The sequence below is a fragment of the Capsicum annuum genome, chromosome 7, assembly GCF_002878395.1.
Source record: "Capsicum annuum cultivar UCD-10X-F1 chromosome 7, UCD10Xv1.1, whole genome shotgun sequence".
NCBI classification, from domain to species: Eukaryota; Viridiplantae; Streptophyta; class Magnoliopsida; order Solanales; family Solanaceae; genus Capsicum; species Capsicum annuum.
In genome coordinates, this window is record NC_061117.1 from 102,911,709 (window position 1) to 102,932,913 (window position 21,205).

The following is a 21,205-nucleotide window of genomic DNA, read 5'->3' on the forward strand; positions in this document are numbered from 1 at the left end:
TAATATCAAATACACAATTTTTACCAAGAAAAACAATAAATCATCAAACCGCAACACCGACACAACACACACACCAAGAACATCAATAGTGACCATAAACACCAACATTGTTATTTTGTTTGTACAAACACAAACAACAAAAATCAAACTTCAAAAAATACAACAGACACCAACAAATTGAATCAGCAGTTCGACAACAAGAACTATAATAACAACAAAAAATCACATTTCACTCGAAAGAGAAGAGAAATACCAGAAATTAGGAAGAGTAGAAATATCAAAAATTAGGATTTTATTCGGTCCCCATTTCAAATTTAAGCAACAAATATTGAAATTGTTAATCAATACTAGAAGAGAAGTTGACTCAAGCTCCTCTTTTTCTTCATAACTAAAAAGCCATAATTTTTTACCTATGAAAGAAGAAAAGGGACGATGAAGAACTCGAAGCTATTGTCGTCGGAGAGCAATACTATCACGTCGATTGACAGTTGAAAGTCGAAAAAAAACTCGAAGGCTAACTATTTATTGTCGGGGTTTTAAGTCGTCGGAATTGAAGGGAGAAATTTGCAGAACTGTTGATTTAGAGAAGTTTGAGAGAAACTGTCGAGAGAGGGAAGAGAGGAGAGAGACAGTTGATTTGGATAGGAGAGGGATGCGAGTTGATTTGTATATTTGAATAAATTAAAAAAAATTTAAAAGTATTTATCAAGTTCATAATTAACACCTTTCCTTCAATTTTTCTCCGAGTATTGTCTAGTTATTTTATGTATTTCAAAACCGACCTTATTTGTTTTGATACATGTGATCTCAGAATCCACTCTCGCTTTCGGGGAAGAAAACAAAACGCCAATTCGGCCTCTCCCCTTTCTCCCTCTTTATTTAACAAAACCCCTCTCTCTCTCTCTCTTACTTCCACTCACCATGAACGCACCTATACCCTATATCCTGTACTCTTCTATTCACGACATCTTCAACACTCTTTCAGCTTGTTTTTCTCTTATGTATATATTTGGTCAGGTTTACTAGAGTTTCTTCTCTTTCATGTTTGTTTAGTATAATTTAATGGATACATTCAATGCCAATGATTTCACCCACTTGCTTAACTCCTCTACTTCTATATCAGGTTTTGTGCTAATTTACTCATTCTGTACTTTTGCTTTTTCTACACTTATTCTTGAGGTTTTTTTAGTGCTATTATTATTTGATTCCTATCTGGGTTAATTTTTTTTCGCAAATTATTGTTCGACTTTTATTTGGGTTTATTTGTATTTGCTCACTTTTTCGGTTATTGATAGAGAGGGTGAGCTGTTTGATGCATCACAATATGCATTTTTTGGTGGAGAGGTTGGGGAAGAAATTGAGTTGGGGGGTTTAGACGAGGATGATAATTGCATTCCTGCGTTGGGAGGTGAAAATGGTGATGATGAATTACCGGAGTACCATTTGTTTGAAAAAGATGAGGTACTTACTTACTTTCGGGGTTTGGATGTATATATGTGTGTGTGTGTGTCTTAATTATATGATGTACTTACTGTCTGTTATATGCTAAAAGGATTTCACATGTGGAAATGCATTGTATCATTTGTTTGACTGACATATAAGACTTGTTTTTCATAAACAATAATTTGTGGGCCATGCAAATGGTGAAAGAGTGTCCAAACGGGCACTTTTTGTTGAATAAATCAGTTCGAGCACTTTATGATCCCTATTTTTAAATTTTAACTAGTTATTGTTGTGTTTGGCACGTTTTCCTTCTAGTTGATTAAGAAATGAACGTGATTAATCTTTCACTTGGGAGTCGACACTAATATGATATGTCTGCAATCCCGTACATCCTCTGCTTTGTTCCTTTGTTTCCCTCTAGACTAAAAATCCTAAACCTTTCCGCCTAAACTTCTCATAAGAACAAAATTTAAAAGAAACTCTCCCCTTAGCCTACACTCGACAAATTGTGAGTCCACCTTATCCTCAGAACTTACCTACCCTACCTCCAATTCGCTAATGGAGGGTTGATGATAGCCTTTTATGGTACTTGCCCCTTTTCACGCAATATTTTCTACTGATTTAGGTAAGTGGAAAATGAGGAAATGACCAAGTGTGGCAGAAGACACTTTGGGTTCTTACGTTATGTTTGATCAGGTTTGTAGATTCTATCAGCAATGGATTACATTTTCTCATTTCACTGAGAATTAAGATTAAATGTGTTGAGCACAACTCAGTAGTTCAGATTTTACAAATTGAACGGAAAGAGGCACCCTGTTGCACTAAGCCCGCGCTATGTGCGGGTGCAGTTAAGGGTTGGACCACATTGGGTCTTATGCATGCAGCCTTACCTTGCATGTTTGCATGAGGTTGTTTATGCGGCTTGAATTCGTCACCTCCTAGTCACACAACGTCAGCCTTTACCTCCCCTTCAGATTCTATAAATTGAGAATTAAAAACAAATACTTTTCTTTTTTGTCGACGTGGTCTGCCAATTTGAGCTGGTTAACTTGCAACACTGAGAGTTTGCAAATGTTCATCACTAATATATAGTAGAGTAGTTCTCGTCCCCCTCAATAAACAACTATTCATTTACTCATTGGTGTCGGTGCTTGTAGCTTCTCATTTACTTGCATAAGTGGTATGTCTACTTCTGTCGTATGAACTTGGCGTTCTTTATAAATATGATACTGTGCTTAGTACTTTGATAAGCTGCCGATAAGTTGTAAGAATTTCATAATATAATTTAATACCTTTAATTATTTCTATGTTTTATATCCAGGGATCAGCTTTGGGGTCTTTATCTGACATAGATGATCTGGAAACTACATTTTCAAAGGTTAGCCATGCTGCTATGGTCTAACTGATGGTTGTGATTCTATTACCTTCATATATCTTATGTTTAGGGTTGAGTTTTTACACGGTCTCTAGTTTTCTATCTTCCTAGCCATATGGGTCTGTTTATTTTCACGAAACGAAGTGTTATCTTTTCCACTTTCTTCCATTACAGCTGTTGGAGCGGTTCCTAGACCTTAAACCTGCATCTTGGTTGGTGATACTTTCAGATATTTTCTTGAATTTAGGTGTCCTTGCCTGCTTCTGTGGCAAGAAATTTCAAGAAGTTCTTAGTATTAGTTCTCCCTGCCTCCTAATCATTAGAGAGAGTTTTCTTTTCTAATGCTTGGGAGTGGGATGTTCTTTGTTGAGACTTACATGAACATTTTTTATTTTTTTTCTAGTTGAACAGAAATGTCGCTGGACCAAGGCATCCTGGAATTATTGGCGATCGTGGATCAGGATCTTTTTCCAGGGAAAGTAAGTGTAGGCATTGACTCATCTTTATGTCATTATCTGATATCGTCAATTGCATATTTGGTAGATCTCTTGAACTTCTTGGTGTGTAGTCTTCCATATTGATTGTACCTTTTACTATCATCTGAGGTCACTTTTTACAACAACAACAAACCCAGTATATTCCCACATAGTAGGGTCTGGGGAGGGTAAGATGTACGCAGTCCATACCACTACCTCCGAAGAAGTAGAAAGGTTGTTTCCGATAGACCCCCGGCTCAAGACAATGAATAATAATCAAATCCGTAATAATAAAGCATGAAACAATACGTCATAACATAAATGCGACACTCAAAGATAATATTAGACATGGAAGAGTAAACAACTTCGTAATAAAGCATGAAACAGGATGGCATAGCAATAAATAGTACACCCCCCAAGTAATACCCTACAATGGCGACCCAAACCGACACTAGCCTTCTATCCTAATTCGCGACCTCCAGATCCTCCTATCTAAGGTCATGTCCTCAGTAAGCTGTAACTGCTCCCTGTCCCGCCTAATCACCACTCTCCAATACTTCTTCGGCCTACCCCTACCCTGCTTAAAACCCTCCAAAGATAGTCTCTCACACCTACGAACCGGAGCGTCCGTGCTTCTCCTCATCACGTGTCCGAACCATCTCAATCGGACTTCCCGCATCTTGTCCTCTACCGAAGTCACTCCAACCTTCTCCTGGATAGTCTCATTCCGAACTCTATCACCCCTAGTTGACCCACACATCCAAGGCAACATCAGCATTTCCGCCACCTTCACTTTTTTGAATGTGGGAGTTCACTTTTTACTACGTAAAAATTCCATTGGTTTGTTTTCTATCTGACATTCCTTCTGCTAGTTCTAGGTCCGACAAAACTTATATAGGTTCTGAAATTCCAGATGATTGTTCCACTAGTCTATCTATATAGGGACTTAATTTCAGACTCTTTGTAGGCAACAAATTGTGAGTAACTGACCAAAGTCTTTGCCTCATCTTCCATGCTTGATTTAAGACCTTGAGTATGGAACAATTTGTGGGTAGTAGTCAATAGACACAATGTCTTTGTCGTCTCCTCTTCCATGTCTGGTTAGTTAGATAAATGTTATACTCTCAGCATGTTGGAAACTGAATTGAAGTTGCTGCCCACTGTTTATTCCTTATTTGTTGCTGAATGATTTTTTTTTTCGGGTTAACGTAGGATTTCTCATTCATAACCAGAAAAATGTCTTTACAAATCAAAGCAGTGTTTGATTAACTGCTATCTCATACTAGTCTATCCTATCCTTCTACTCCATAAGAAATATAAGTCATGATAGTTGGCCTACTCTATTACAGTTTGCGAGGTAAACAGTACACTATGGATATTGGTTGAGTTGCTGAAGTACAAGCAGCCACTTTGCTCTGGCCTGACCTCTGGTATGTATATGCCACACAATCTCTTTCAGAACTCCGTCAGCTACCAATCTCCCCCTTTGAAATTTGATCTTGTTCCTTTCTCTCCAAATAACATAGACTAGCATTGCAAACACACTAGTGACAATTCAGCTAGCCACGTATTCTTCTTTGTCATTGAACTGACCTAGTCTAGCTGTGTGTGTTCCAATCATGAATAGACCTTTGAAGCCCCAGACAGTTGCACTGTCTTTCCCACAATTCTCTTGTCACCTGGCGTTCAAACAATAGGTGAGCAAAAGTTTCCCTTGTCCTACCACAGAAGACACAATCAGGAGGCACTTGGATGCGGAACTTTGGAAATCTTTCCACCGTGGCTAGTCTTTGTTGGACTGCCAACGATAGTATAAACGTAAATCTAGGATGCAGTCTATGTTGCAAGGTAACGCTTTTCCAAGCAACTTCAGGAAACAGGGGCATGAGGATAGTATACATCTGAGGAGAATACTTTCCTCCCCTCTGAACTTTAGCAAATTCTGAATTCAAAGCACCCTAGCTTATTTGTCCCTGCAATAGTATTTCTCTTGATGCCAGTATCTTCTTCACAACCCAAGATGCAGACTTAGGTATTAGATGTTTCTAGCTCTGCGCTCTTTATGAAATAGATGTGAACCCATTGAATCCACAGACGATCCTTTTTCCTTGCTACATTCCACAACCGTTTCAGTATTGCAGCTTTATTGCACAGCTTTCAAGTCAAGTACATTCAACCCACCAGCAGCAAGTGGTTTACAGATTGTTTAGTTTACAGATTGTTTCCTGAAATACCAATGCTTTCTTGGATATAGTTACTGCCCCTGTCCACAAGAATGTTCTTACAGATTTGTTCAATAGCTTTAATCACTTTTTTAGGGATGAGAAATACCTGTGCCCAATAAGCCTGAACCTCAAAAATCACTGATTTAATCAGCTGTACTCGACCTGCATGGGAGAGAAATTTAGCAAACCATCAAGTCACCTTAGCAGTAATTGTTTCAATTAAAGGCAAGCACTGGTTAACATTAAGCTTCTTGGATGCCATAGGCACTCCCAAATATAATGCATTTTACCCTCTGCAAATCCCAATTGATCCAACAGCTCCTGCTTAGTGTGTTTTGCATTTTGCAACTCCAGCAATGTACAAAGAGCTCTTGTGCACATTTGCTTGCAACCCAGAAGCCCTGGAGAATCTCATAAATGCTTCATGTAGTAGTTTAACAGTGGTAAGATTAGCCCTGCAGTACATCAACAAGTCATCTGCAAAGCAAATGTGGATACTACCCAACTTTCTACATCTGGGATGAAAGTTAAAAGTCTCTATTCAGTTCTCTGCCTAGGTATTCCATTGCCAATACAAATAGACAAAGGGACATTGGATCCCCTTGCCAATACAAATACTTGCCTATTGATACGCCCAAATTACACTCTCGATGAAGTATAACACGGTTGATGTTCAAATATAGAACCCAACAAGGTTGGGGTCGAATCCCACAGGGAATATGACCAGAAATAAGCTCAATGCAGTTATTTCAGTTGGTAGTCAGTTATTTTCGAGGGAGGAATTGAAGTAACAAGTGACAAATTGTAAAACTTTATAGTAACAGGTAACCATTGTTGAAAACTTGTTTTTTGTAATCAATCAGTGACAAAGAACTAGGACTGTGTGCCCCATGATTTCATAACTCTGCAAGTCTAGTGTACTAGTGATCTATCCCATGCTTTGCATGCAAAACTGAAAAATAAGATTCACCTGAACTTTTTCTCAACCCTAATGAGTCTCCTTTTGGTCTTTGCATGTAATGATTATTAGCTCTTGTCAATAGTCTTGGATTGGCCCCCGTTAAAGCTCAAGTCATTAGATGAGGGTTGGAAACCTCTGTTGCTAATCTCTTTTCTTAATCCCTTACCTCTTTTATCAAGCAACTGAAGATGTATGCCTAGTTCTAATTACAACCGTTAAAAAGCAATCAAACCGAAGAGAACAACAGTATATGCATGCACACTTTTAGAATTGCCAAGTACTTTGACCTAACTTGGTTATTCCATCATGGTTTTCATAACCCTAGTTATGGGCTAAAGCTACTCATGTTTGCAAGAACAAAACCAAGAATTGCTGTTGAAGTCATGATCATGGACTTACAAGAAGATTAAGCAAAATCCAAAAATTGTATTATCACAAGAATCCAAGAACCGAAGATCAAAGTAATGTAATCCGCTCAAAAACTCACGAACCAGTAAGTCTTTAAGACAACAATAACCATAACTGAACAATAAGAGTGCGTAAAATAAAAACAAAAACCTAGAAGAAGTCTTTATAGACATAACAAATCCTGTCCTAAACAGAATAGGAGAGCTGGTCCGCCATCAGTCCACTAGTCGTGGTTTGGAATCACTACTCGTGGAAGTTAGTTTTCCTTCCATGCTTTGCACTTTAGCTAAATCCTTCCCAGTTTACCACGGGTCATTCAACGATTTGTGGTCTTCATCTACTGCTCATGGATTGACTCGCAGTCTCAAACTCCAATTTGCATCTCTACATACCGTGAACTGGTCTCGCGGTTCGTAGACTGTCTCGTGGAAACTGGTCCAACTTGTATACCTTCAGATCCAACATCAGAATTTACAATACGATTCGTGCTTTTGACTTCCTATGCACCATCTCAGATCATACTTTACGAGTGGTAGAAAGAACCGTGGTTTGCTTCAATGATTCTTCCTTTTGACTTCACGAACCAACACTTAGTGTTTTCAACTTCAAAATCCATCTTTTTCTTCCACGACCAATGTTCCTGCACAAAAACACATCATATCCAAAAAAAAAATACATACTCAAGAAATTCAAAATCCATCTTTTGCTTTCACGACCAATGTTCCTGCACAAAAACACATCATATCCTAAAAAAAAAAAAAAAACATACTCAAGAACTTGCAAAATTTCATGTTTTAAGCGCCAAATGTGCCGTGACTCCTGGGACATCACTTATTACTATTGTAGGTTCGTTTGTACTTCGGTATGAGATATTGCATGCATATACTCTAGCCCTTTGGATGATAGCACTGTTTTATCCTTGTCCTGCAAGTGGCGCCTCAATAAAATTGGTGGCCAAGAACCATATTTTAATGAGAGGCTTATGACCTTAAGTCTATTTTTCTAGATTCTTAAAATGCAAAGTTAATTTGTTATAATCGACTTCTTCTCATTATTCTTTTTTAAGTTTTGAGTTAGCTGATTCATATTTTGAAGTTGGCATGTTTAAACAATATAAATCAATATGTATTTATAAATTAGAAGTATAAATAAAAGTCAAACTAAAAGAAGATAATACAAAATTTAACCACAAAATATTATTTAGATTGGTTTGAAACATATTACAATAGGTCCAGTATGATATCTTTAAGTTTCAAAATGGGCCTTTAGAGACACATTACCTTCTCAAAATATTAATTGTATTTGCTGAATCAATTTTGGGCTATTTTGAGTGTATTTGTTGAAAAGAGAAAAGAATAGAGAATTCTTATGGATTTGGGTTGTGAGCAAAGTATGTGAGGTTTCTTGTTTAGGAGATCGTGTTACACGATATAAGGAAAACACTTTTGGGATTCCTAGATATGGCTTTCCAGTAATTAATAATGATTACGATCTTTGAGAATATTTTATACGATTGACCTATACATGTAAAATAAATTTAGCCCATTCAACATATAACTAAAATAATTGCCCTGACTTTCAATAATGCATTAGATTCATAGTGGTAAAGCAACTGATTAAATTGGTAAGTCAAATCGAGTATGTCAGAGAATGTTATAATTGAAGGAAACAATTTGAATGTTATCATTTAACTGGTATTCTGGGAAATTCACTTGCCACTGCCATAAGACAAGACAACTTACTGGGCGTGGTACTACTGAATTTCAAGACATGCATGCGGTCAGCTTGACTAGATATCTGGCAAAGACAAGCATGACCGTCACAATCTTCCTCTTGTCTACTAAATTGGACTTGGATACTCCCATTGAAAAAGCAGAAGATGCCTTTATATTGCTGTGGTGAGGGTGTTTTCTTGTCACAGTTCTTTCAAAATTGATCTACCTTTCTTCGATATCACATTCAAACTTTGTGTCCTTTTCTTTACATTGTTGCAGTTCGATATCTTTATTGTCACTAAAGTAGCACCTCTAGAGTGTTGACCTGGTAACCTCCAAAAGATCCATGCGACACAGCATTTATGTTTTTGAGTGGATAATTATCTTTATTCTTTGACAAAGTGAGGTAGCTGCTGTGGAAAGAGAACTCCACTTCCAATCAAGAGTTCTCTCTCTCTATCTTTTGGTGTGTGTGTGTGTGTGTTTACAATATTAAAAAGTGAAGAAAGATTATCATCATTCTTCAATGGGAGTCCTGTCTAAACCCAATTTTGAGGAATAAAATCCATCAAATGTCCTTTTCCTTCTGTTTGTTCATTGTTTTATGTTGGATTCCTATATGTTTTGTGATCTAGCACTGTTTAAGCTGGGATTTTCTGCATATCTATGTTCGTTTACTCTGGGAGTTGTTGACTTCGGTTTGACTTCAGCTCCCTACATGTTCAATGTTCTCGAGGCCACTGTTTCTTGCCTTTTGTCCACGTCTTGTGTTAAGAGAATGATAATATGGCGTATTCTTCCTTTCAATTTGCGTGCTATTAGAGGTAGCTCGAAGAGATGTTTCTGGGAAGACTTTTTGCTATTACTTTGCCTGTGGAATATTCACTAGATCAAATGTGTTGTTCATGTAGTGTTAATAAAAGGGTTGCTTGAGCCTGAAGCTCGCTCGCTTAGTTGGCGGGTTGGTTTTAGCCCCAAGGTGATAAGGTGTGTGCCTTTGTGCTGATGGTGGATCTGCCTTTAAGAGCAAAATACTAGAAAAATATAGTTATTAGGGTGATGCATTAATTGTTAAGATGCCATTATGTCTGAAATTTTCAGTGGTTAGGACTAAGGATTAAGAAGTAGAAACTTAGTATTAGAAAACAAGCCGCTAAAACGTAAAACTACAGAAACTTAATGATTTTTGAACTTTATAGACATGATTTTTACTTAATATACATAGCTTAAATGTAGCTTTTATCTCTATCTGTCCAAATAATTATTGCTGGTGTTTATAGTTACATTTTTCTGCACTACATTTTTATTTGTAGTTTTCTTCATTAGTTCTTTTTCTGTCAAAGCGCCTGCGCTCTAGTTGAGCTTTGCACTTGAAGCCTCAGCAGTTGTCATTCTTGTGATGAATTGCCGTGAATGTCTTTTTTGATTAATGGAAGTTATATGCAGGTTCATCAGCAGCTGAATGGTCAAAGGAGGCAGATTTTCCTGATTGGTTTGATCAGGATTTTTCTGACAGTGAATGTTAGCAGGAAAGCAAAAGATGGTCTTCACAGCCACATCTATCTGCAGTGCATTTGGCAGAATCAAAACCATTGTATAGGACATCATCTTACCCTCAGCAACCCCAACAATTTTAGCACTTCTTAAGTGAACCTATTTTAGTACCAAAGTCGACATTTAATTCTTTTCCTCCGCGAGGTGGCCAGTCTCAACAATCCTCATCTTGCAGCCATTTGCATCAGCAACACATATCAACTCTTGCTGCTGGACCTCAGTCTCCCTATGTCACTGCTGATCTCTCTACTTTGTCAAACTCTAATGTGCATTTGCCAGGCTTGCCTCATGGGCTCCATTATGGTGGAAACATGTCTCAGTTGAATAACACTGGCCTTTCACTTAATAACCGGCTGCAAAGTTGCTGGACCAGCCACACGGGACTCATACATGGGGACCATTCTAGTCTCATAAACAGCATCTTACCACATCATTTTCCTCATCAAAACAGGCTATCCCATCAGATAATGTCCCCACAGCAGCTGCAGCAGCAGAAATTGCATCTTGCAGTTCAGCCATCTTTAGGCCAGTTTTCAGCACTTCAATCTCAATTATGTAATTCCTTTCTTTTCCCATCCCATCTGAGAAAGTATGGATCTGGGGATTACAGAAATCCACGATCTAAGTCATCACATAAAGGTTGACAGTGCACATTCTTCTAAACAAGCTACTGATAACCAGAAAACACAGTTTAGATCTAAGTACATGACTAGTGATGAAATACAGAGCATTGTGAAAATGCAGCATTCTGCAACACATGGAAATGATCCTTATGTGGATGATTATTATCACCAAGCTCAGCTAGCAAAAAAAGCAGCTGTGACAAGATCAACGCGTCGGTTCTGTCCAAATAAGGAGCAATCCTCACGATCGCGCCATAGCACAATGCAGCCTCATCTCCATGTTGATGCTCAGGGGCAGGTTTCATTTTCTTCCATCCGTAGGCCTTGTCGCCTTCTTGAATTTGATCCACCAGGTCTTGTTTCCAGTGATGGCAGTGGTGAACAGGTATCTGAGAAACCTTTGGAACAGGAACCAACACTTGCAGCTAGAATTACCATAGAAGATGGTTTCTATCTTCTCCTCGAGGTTGATGACATTGACCGGCTCCTTCAGTTTAGTCACCCCCAGGATGGTGGTGCTCAGCTCAGGCGGAAACGGCAGATCCTATTAAAAGGTATGGCAACCTCGCTTCAACTTGTTGACCCTCTTGGGAAAAGTGGCAATTCTGTAGGGCTTGCCCCTAAAGATGACATTGTATTTTTATGGTTGGTATTACTTCCCAAAGGTCAAAAGCTCATTTCGAGGTATCTTCGGCATCTTATTCCTGGAGGTGAGCTTGCCAGAATAGTTTGCGTGGCAATTTTCCGACACTTAAAGAGTATTGTTTGGTGGCCTTCCAACTGACAGGGAAGCAGCGGAGACCATTACTAATCTTGCAAAAACAGTCGCTGGATGCATCAGTTGCATGGACCTCAATTCACTGAGTGCTTGTGTAGCTGCTATTGTTTGTTCATCAGAACAGCCTCCTCTCCGCCCACTTGGAAGCCCTGCTGGAGATGGAGCCTCTGTTATTCTGAAGTCTGTTTTTGAAAGGGCAACTCACCTGTTAACGGATCCTCAGGCTGGTGGCAGCTTCAGCATGCCTAATCCTGCTCTTTGGCAGGCATCTTTTGATGCCTTCTTGGGTCTACTTACCAAGTATTGTCTGTGCAAGTATGACAGTATTGTGCAATCAATACTTTCACAGACTCCATCAAACACAGAGGTGATTGGTTCAGAGGTTGCAAGAGCCGTAAGTAGAGAAATGCGTGTGGAGCTTCTACGTGTGAGTCTGCTGCAGACAAATGAGCAACAAAGAAAGCTGCTGTTCAATTTTGCACAGCGATCCATGCCTGTTGTTGGAGTTAATGCTCATGGTGGATGTAGTGGACAAACAAATCTTGAACCCGTGAGCTGCTAGCTGAGTTTCTATAGTTGTACATCCATAATTTTCAGGGTGGTCATCTGCTCTTTTCCAGAAACATGGTGTTCTGATTCAGAAATAGAAGGCTAGAGCCTAGAAGCGAGGGTATGCATATAATATTAGGCGTCGTGTTAATGCCTACAGTTCCTATTCCTCCATTTTCTTTGTTCTCTTTTCTTGTTCCCCACACCTTCCGTCTCTGTTTCTTTTTGTCATCTTTCCTTTCTTTTTTCGGCTTTTCCTTGTTCAATGCTGAAGGAAAAGGCGGGATATTTTCTTTTTAACTTTTTCTTTCTTTTGTCTTAATTTTTTATGCTCTTTCGGTTATTACTGGGCTAAAGGCTCGAACGGGTAGAATGTACAGGTGGTTTATCAAGACTTGGACAACTGTTGGGAGTTAGCTGTTTCCCCGAGGTAAAAAGATATGTTCACCTGAAGTAAACGTTGATGGCTCGTAAGAGAATATGATTCACCCTTGTAGTTTCAGTAGGACATTTGCCAGATTTAGAACTTTTTAGGATGAGAACTGTAATAAGTAGATGTTCCTGTTCAGTGACAATTACTCGATTACATTCCCCCTAATTGTTTATAATATTGTGTATTGGAATGTAGCATCCCTATTTGTAAATTATTTGAGTACGTGCTGGTGGCATGCGGCTGAACTAGTGATGATCACATTGGATTATGGATATACAATAGTGCCTTATGTGAAGGGGAGCCTTGGAGTAACTGGTAAAGTTGCTGTCATGTGATCAGGAATTCACGGGTTTAAGCTTTGGAAACAGCCTCTGGCAGAAATGCAAGGTAAGGCTGCGTACGATACACCCTTGTGGTGGGACCCTTCCTCGAACATCGCGCATAGCAGTAGCTTTAGTGCACCGGGCTGTCCTTTTTAATAGTGCCCTATGTTGAGATTAGGCTTAACAGATGATGTTTAGATAGTTAGTCTATGTGATCAATTACAGGTAGAATGTACAGCTGGCAAGGAATGTACAGCTGTCAAGGTAACTAGTTATAGTCTACAGCTGGAAGCAGTTAGTGGAGTTATAATTTAGTGTGCATATATAATGCTGTGTAACAGATCTAGAGAACTTATTCTTCTTTTCATCTAATAACAAAAATATCTTCTCTAATATTTCTCTCTCTAAATTGATTTCCATTGATGAACTTATGGAAACATTCATGAAGCTCTTAGCCTAGATTTTTACATGGTATCAAAGCCAAGTTATCTCGAGTGATCCACACAAATTGCTTGTTTAAATTTCACAGAGAAGTAATCATTTTGAAGCTCCATAACCCGTACAACAATGGCGAGAACCAAAATTGATGCTAATCATCCTCTGTATCTTGGATTGATAGATACACCGAGTTCGGTTCTTGTTCCGGTGAAGCTTACTGGTTCAGAAAACTATGGTTTATGGAGTCGATTAATGCGTATTGCACTGTTGGGGAAAAGAAAGTTAAGGTTTGTGAATGGAGTGTGCACGAAGAAGTCGTTCGAACCTGAATTATGTGATCACTGGGAAACTTGTAACGCGCTAGTGTTGTCGTGGATAATGAATACGGTTTCAGAAGATCTATTAAGCGGAGTTGTTTATGCATTAAATGCACACCTTGTGTGGGAAGATCTAAAGGAAAGTTTTGACAAAGTTAATTGCGTGAGGATGTGGCAATTGCATCGAGAAATTACGACGTTGATGCAACGTACTAACTCTGTTTCTACCTATTTCTCAAAGTTAAAGGAATTATGGCATGAGTATGATGTATTAGTTCCTTCACCTAATTGTGGCTGTGAGAGGTCGAAAGGTTATGTTGAGCACTTGAGCCAGCAAAGGCTTCTTCAGTTCCTTAGTGGTCTTAATGAATCCTATGATCAAGCTCGTAGACAGATACTCATGAAATCAGTAGCTCTGACTTTAGGACAAGCATATGCCATGATTATCCAAGATGAAACCCAGCAAGTAGCAGCTGCAAACTTAGCAGCTAAAGCAGCTGATAAAGTTGAAACCATGGCTATTCACACAAGTTCCATGAGTTCACAGGCAGTAAGAGGTAAAGGATTTAGAGGAAGGCAGCAGCAGTGTGATTTTTGTTGAATGAAAGGCCACACAAAGGAAAACTGCTACAAGCTTGTTGGATATCCACCTGGTTTTCAAAATAGGAAGTTTTCTGGAAGTGGAGGATTTGGTGTTGGTAATTCTGATGGATAGAGAAGAAATGCATACACTTCTGATAACTGGAGAAAAGAGCAACCACACACAGTGAATAACACTGATGTAGCATCTGCGTCTAGGATTAATGGAGAAGTTTCATCTTCTCGGTGCAACATCAGATTTCAGTCCGAAAAATAGTTTTACAACCCCTTTTCTGATTAACAATACAAACAGATCTTAAGTTTGCTGAACAAAGATTCAGAAGAGCATCATGTCAACATGGCAGGTATTGTAACTTGCTTGATGTCTCATTTTCTTCCTAAAATTGAATAGGTCATTAATTCCGGAGCCATACATCATGTTACTGCAAACCTGCAATTGTTGAAAAATAGGGTCAATCTAGATGCTTCTAAAAGAGATAAAGTGCGTTTGCCTACAGGGGAGAAAACTGAAATTACTCACACAAGAAGTGCCAACTTATTTGGAAATGAAAAAATGAAGGGTGTGCTATTTGTTCCCGAGTTTAAATTTAACCTTTTATCAGTGTCAAAAGTGACTAAAGAGTTGTCTTGCTTTGTCACCTTTTCCCCTAATTTCTGTGTGTTTCAGGACCTTTGCAATGGCAGGGTGAAAGGGATTGGTAAAGATTAAGGAGGCTTGTATGTGATTGATGGAGATTCAGCGGGATCTATGGTAGCAAATAAACTGAAAACAACATGTATGACCAGCAGTGATGCCGAGTACAGTTTATGGCATAAGAGATTGGGACATCCATCATCCACAATCATGAAGAAGATTCCAGAGTTAAATAAGTGTTCTAACACTACTTTAGAAAAGGATTGTCATATTTGCCCCTTGGCAAAACAAACTAGGCTACAGTTTCCACTTAGTGAAACTAGAGCAAATTATTCATTTCATCTTGTACATATGGATCTCTGGGGTCCATATAAGGTCCCGACTTATGATAAGAAATACTATTTCTTGACTATTGTGGATGATCATTCTAGATTTACTTGGATTTACTTGTTGCAATTAAAGTCTAAGGTGATTGTTGTGCTTAGACAGTTTTTAGCCATGATAAAAAATCAGTTTGGCATGATGACCAAGGTTTTGAGGTCTGATAATGGTGTGGAGTTCGTAAATTCTAAGTGTAAAGAATTGTTGTTTTCTCTTAGCATTGAGCATCAAAGTAGTTGCCCTTATACTCCCCAGCAAAATAGGATTATGGAGAGAAAGCACAGGCAGATTTTAAACATTGCTAGAGCCTTGAGGTTTCAGGCTATGATACCTCTTAGATACTGGGGATTATGTGTCAAGGCTGCAGTTTATTTAATGAACAGGTTGCCTTCAGTTACACTAGCTGGACATACACCATATGAACTATTATTTCATAAGAAACCTTCCATCACTCATTTAAAAGTCTTTGGTTGCCTTTGTTATGCAACAAATTTGTTGAAAAGAGACAAGTTTGGACCAAGATCAAGATCTGCGGTGCTACTTGGTTTTTCAGAACTGCAGAAAGGTTACATATTGGTTGACTTAATTACTAAAGATATATTTGTCAGCCAAGATGTGGTTTTCAGGGAAACTATATTCCCTTTCAATTCACCAGAGTCACAACATGCACTATCATCATGCCCTAACGTTATTCATCCAGTTTGTCTTAGTGATACAGGTATGGATTCACTTCATACTTTGTCATCTTCACCTTCGAATGATGCAAGTGATACTGATATGGTTCCTGAAGTGCAAACATCAGAAAATCCTGCACCTCCTGTTAGTACTACCACTGATATTGCTCCTGATCCTAATGTTGATACTAGAAGAAGATCAACCAGGACCTCTAAAAAACCCCTTTGGATGAAAGACTATGTTGGCAGGCCCAAATCACAATGCAGTAATGTTCTATATCCTTTATCTGACTATTTGTCTTATGCTAATACCTCCTCTACGTACCAGTGTTATCTAGCCAATTTCTCATCATTGGTAGAACCTTAAAGCTTTAGTGAGGCCGTAAAGGATAAGAGATGGGTTGATGCCATGAAGGTTGAGATCAAAGCACTTGAAGATAACAAGAGTTGGGAAATTATTGACCTGCCCGCTGGGAAGAATACAGTAGGCTCAAAATGGGTTTATTAAATTTCAAACAAATGAAGAAGTGGAGAGATTCAAGGCTAGATTGGTAGCCAAAGGTTATAGTAAGAGGAAAGGTCTGGATTATCATAAGACCTTTTCACCTGTAGCCAAGATGGTTATAGTCAGGTCAATTATCACTCTTGCAGTATCACAAGGTTGGAACCTCTTTCAAACGGATGCATTTAATGCCTTTCTTCAAGGTGACTTATGTGAAGAAGTATACATGAAATTTCCTGAAGGTTTCAGAAGACAGGGGGAGACTAAAGTGTGCAGGCTATTAAAATCTTTATATGGACTTAAACAAGCATCCAGGCAGTGGAATATTAAATTGACCGAAGCATTGATACAAACTGATTTTACTCAAAGCAATTTTGACTATTCCTCATTTACTAAGAAGGAAGGAGAAGATGTAGTAATCATCTTAGTTTATGTAGATGATTTACTAATTACTGGAAGTTGTAACAAGATGATAAACTCAGCGAAGGATGCACTACATCAACATTTCAAAGTAAAAGACTTAGGAGAACTGAAATTTTTCTTGGGAATTGAAGTGTTGAGATCCAAGACTGGGATATTGTTGAATCAAAGAAAGTATGTGTTAGAGCTAATTTCAGAATTGGGGCTTAGTGGAGCAAAACCTGCAGCAACACCTTTAGAAACTAATGCCAGACTCACTAGTCTAGAATTTGATGAAGCAACAGGAGAGCAAAGTGATGCCTTATTGTCATACATAGGAGCATATCAAAGGTTAATGGGAAAACTTTTGTATGTGACCATAACAAGACCAGATATAAGCTACATTGTACAGACCTTGAGTCAATTCATGCAAAGGCCAAAATAATCTCATTGGGATTCAGCTATCAGAGTGGTGAAATATTTGAAGTTAGCACCAGGACAAGGGATCCTTATGAGTGCATCACCTAGTCAAGAACTTACATGCTGGTGTGATTCAGATTGGGCAGCTTGTCCAAATACCAGAAGGTCTATGACAGGGTACTTGATCAAATTTGGGGACTCACTAGTGTCATGAAAGTAAAAAAAGCAACAGACAGTCTCAAGAAGTTCTGTAGAGGCAGAGTATAGGAGCTTGGCATCAGCAGTGGCTGAAGTTACATGGTTGGTAGGTTTATATCAAGAAATAGGAATCAAGGTGAAACAACCAGTGAAGATTATGAGTGACAGTAAGTCTGCAATACAGATTGCATCTAATCCAATCTTTCATGAAAGGACTAAACACATTGAAATTGATTGTCATTTCATTAGAGACAAAATCAAGGATGGACTCATTGAAGCAGTTTTTGTAAAGACTGAAGAACAACAGGCAAATCTATTAACCAAAGGGTTAAGTAAAGCACAACACTCATATTTGATGAGCAAGCTTGGAGTGTTCAATATCTTACACCCTCCAGCTGGAGGGGGAGTGTTGAGATTAGGCTTAACAGATGATGTTTAGATAGTTAGTCTATGTGATCAATTACAGGTAAAATGTACAGGTGGCAAGGAATGTACAGCTGTCAAGGTAGTTAGTTATAATCTACAGCTTGAAGCAGTTAGTGGAGTTATTATTTAGTGTGCATATATAATGTTGTGTAACAGATCCAGAGAACTCATTCTTCTTTTCATCTAATAACAAAAATATCTTCTCCAATATTTCTCTCTAGATTGATTTCCATTGATGAACTTATGGAAACATTCATGAAGCTCTTAGCCTAGATTTCTACACCCTATGTCCTTATTATTACTACTAGATTGGTACCCTCACCCTCTTTCAACATTGCATCTGTGTATGAGGATGCTATTTCTAGTTTAGTAGCTAGTAATGTGTAGCATGATGTTTTTCCAGTGCAAATGCTGATTTCTCCAGTTAAAGTAGATACATGTTAAAGCAGTTTTTGTTGATAATTGATGGAGGTTTCATGTCAATCTCTCTTGTAAAATTTTAAACGAATCTAGATCATCTCTTGGTTGTACTATCCTTGTGCTAGTTTGGTTTCCGAGTCCCACCTAGCCTCCAGGTACTGAAGTTTAGCCAGTACTATTTCCTCTTTTTGATTAATTCTGTGAATTTGCAATTTAAGAGGTCTCTGAGTTGTATATGCATTAGTCTAATTAAATTTATCGTAGCACCTGATCAGGTTATTCGCCATTAATTTTAATTTATCGTAGCACCTTATCAAGTTATTCACCATTTATTTTAAGTTATCAACCAATGCTTATTAAACAAATAACTATGTTAATGTGGAAGAGGGAGTGGGAAAGGGGAAACGGTATACAAGGTAAAAGTAGCAATACAATTTGTTAAATAGAAGTGTGTATTAGCAAGGGAAAATTTATTAAATATTTAATTTGCATTTACGATAATATGCTAATAGAATTGTTAACGAAAAATTGGAATAAGAGAGATAAAACGTAATATAGTAAACTATAGAGGTTAGTGCTTCGAAGCTAAATTTGAGGAGCAGAAGCGTGCTTGTCCATCAACCTACTTTGTCAAGAGGTGGCACAAATGCAAGGACATTAATCCAAATCTACTTGAATACAAGTACTTGAATAACCTGAAGAGAAGAAAGATTAGGGGAAGATTAGAAAACAAAGAGCAGGACTGCAGGAAAGCCCAAATACTTGAATAACCTAAAGAGAGAGAGAGCAGAGGGAGATTTTGGAAAAATTGACACATCGTATCAACTAATTATAAGGCGGAATACATCAGCAGGCCCTTCAACTTGGGATCATCTTTGACACCTAAAGTACATATTGTTCATTTTAAGTACCTAAAGTAGCCATAAATTGTGTCACTTTGGCACCTTTCACTGACATGGCAAAGTGAGTGTACACTCACTTATAGGCGCGTGACAGCGTTATTTTAACCTATTTTTCATTTAATTTTATCATCTTCTTCCTCATTTTTTCATCCCACTGTCTTCTATCATTTTTTTCAAGCTCAAACACTTTTAATGATACTCCAAAACCCCCTTTATCTCTTAGAATAATTTTATTTGAATATTTTTTTCATATCACTTCTAATAATATAATCTAAAAAGTGAAGAAAATAAAAATTTATCTAAAAATATATCTACCCAAAAAAAAATAATAAACTTGAGTTAATCCAAGCCTGAAGAGTAATATATTATATCAATATAACTCTTACCGAATATTATTAAAATATAATTTGGTCTGCAAAATTCACTTTTATGGCTGCAAAACTCCGACAGTGCCCATTTTTTTTTTGTTAATTAATTTTCTAATTTTATGAAAAATTAAGGCTTAGATATGTCAATAAAGCTCAAGAAAAAAGAGATTTCGGCGACACCGAAAAGATTCCGGTGACATCATGGCCGTAAATGCCTCGATTTGAAAAGCTCATAAAGAGAATGAAAAATTCAATCTTCATTAATGGAGGTTAAAGAAGATGTATTGGGTGGGGAAGATGATGGTTTTGGTATTTCTTTTTAAAAAATAATAATGGTGGGTGCATATAATGATGTGGCGATTTAAATGAGTTGGCACAAATTAATTGATCGTTTTATCCACGTCGGAGCGAGTGTACCCCACGCACCAAATCTGATGCAAAAAGGTGTCAAAATGACAAAATTTGTAGCTCATTTAGGTGGTTAAAATGAATGTTATCTATTTTAGGTGTCAAAGTAAAAATTCATGTCAAAAGTTAAGGAGTTTGCTAATATATTTGGCCAAATATCAAATTGGCATTCAATAGCCATGTCTTAAGAAGTTGACATTTAATGGCCATTTACACGTTTTAGACTGAGAAAAGATATTTTTCTACTCCTTAACTTGTCATTTCAATTCACTTTAGCACTTAAACTTAACTTTCGTTTATTTACCCCCTTTACATCTTTAAAGTGTATTTATTTCACCCCTAAGTTGATGTGACATTTTTTTTTAAAAAAAAAAGGCACACTTATTTGTTAAAAAAATTAATTTCAGTAATATTATATTTAAAATATAATTAAAAATTAAAAAAAATGAACACTTTTTTCTTCTTTCTTCTTCAAATCATCATCAACAACAAAGTGCAAAATAGTACAAAATGCAAAAGTACATATATATATTTCCAGCTCCAAATATCCCACTTTTTTCTTCTTGCACAACTCCAAATATTTCCAGCGTTACATTTCACTTTCACTTTCCTCCATTAACAACACCACCCAATAACAGCACTTTCCTTTAATTTTTTTGCACTTTCCTCCTTTAACACCACCCAAGAACAAACATGAAAACACTATTAAAAAATTTTCTCCATTGAACTCCATCTCAACCTTCAATCCAACTCCCTCAAAATTTAGATGAAAATTAAATTAAATTGATGATTTTGTTTTTAAATCACTTATCATCAATGAGATTTCTATTGATATTTACGTTTGAATTTTTTTGTTAATAAGACAATTGAAAAAATTAATTTTAACTTGATGACCCCACTTTATGAAAATACACTGGGGTTGTTGTAATTTTAACTTGATGAAAGTATTTTTGTGTTTGAATAAGAAAGAAGGGGGTGGGGGGCTAGAAGGGAGAAAGAACTAGGGGAGGATGGGGGTGGAAGGGGAGAAAGGATGGCGGTTTGGGGGGGGGGGGGGGGGGGGAAGGGGGGAAGGACGGGGGGGGGGGGAAGGGAAGAAAGAGCAGGGGGTGGGGAGTGAATTTTTTATTTAATATATACATATAAATATATATTATTTATATATATATTTAATATATAGATATATATTATATAAAAATAGTACATGAATATTTTTTATTTTTAAAATAAAAATAAATAAAAATAATTATATAAA

General features: G+C 37.5%; 1 pseudogene; it reads left to right on the forward strand.

The window, feature by feature from the left end:
- Positions 1–743: 743 nt before the first annotated feature.
- Positions 744–12,751, forward strand: LOC107876635 (annotated as a pseudogene).
- Positions 12,752–21,205: the final 8,454 nt, after the last annotated feature.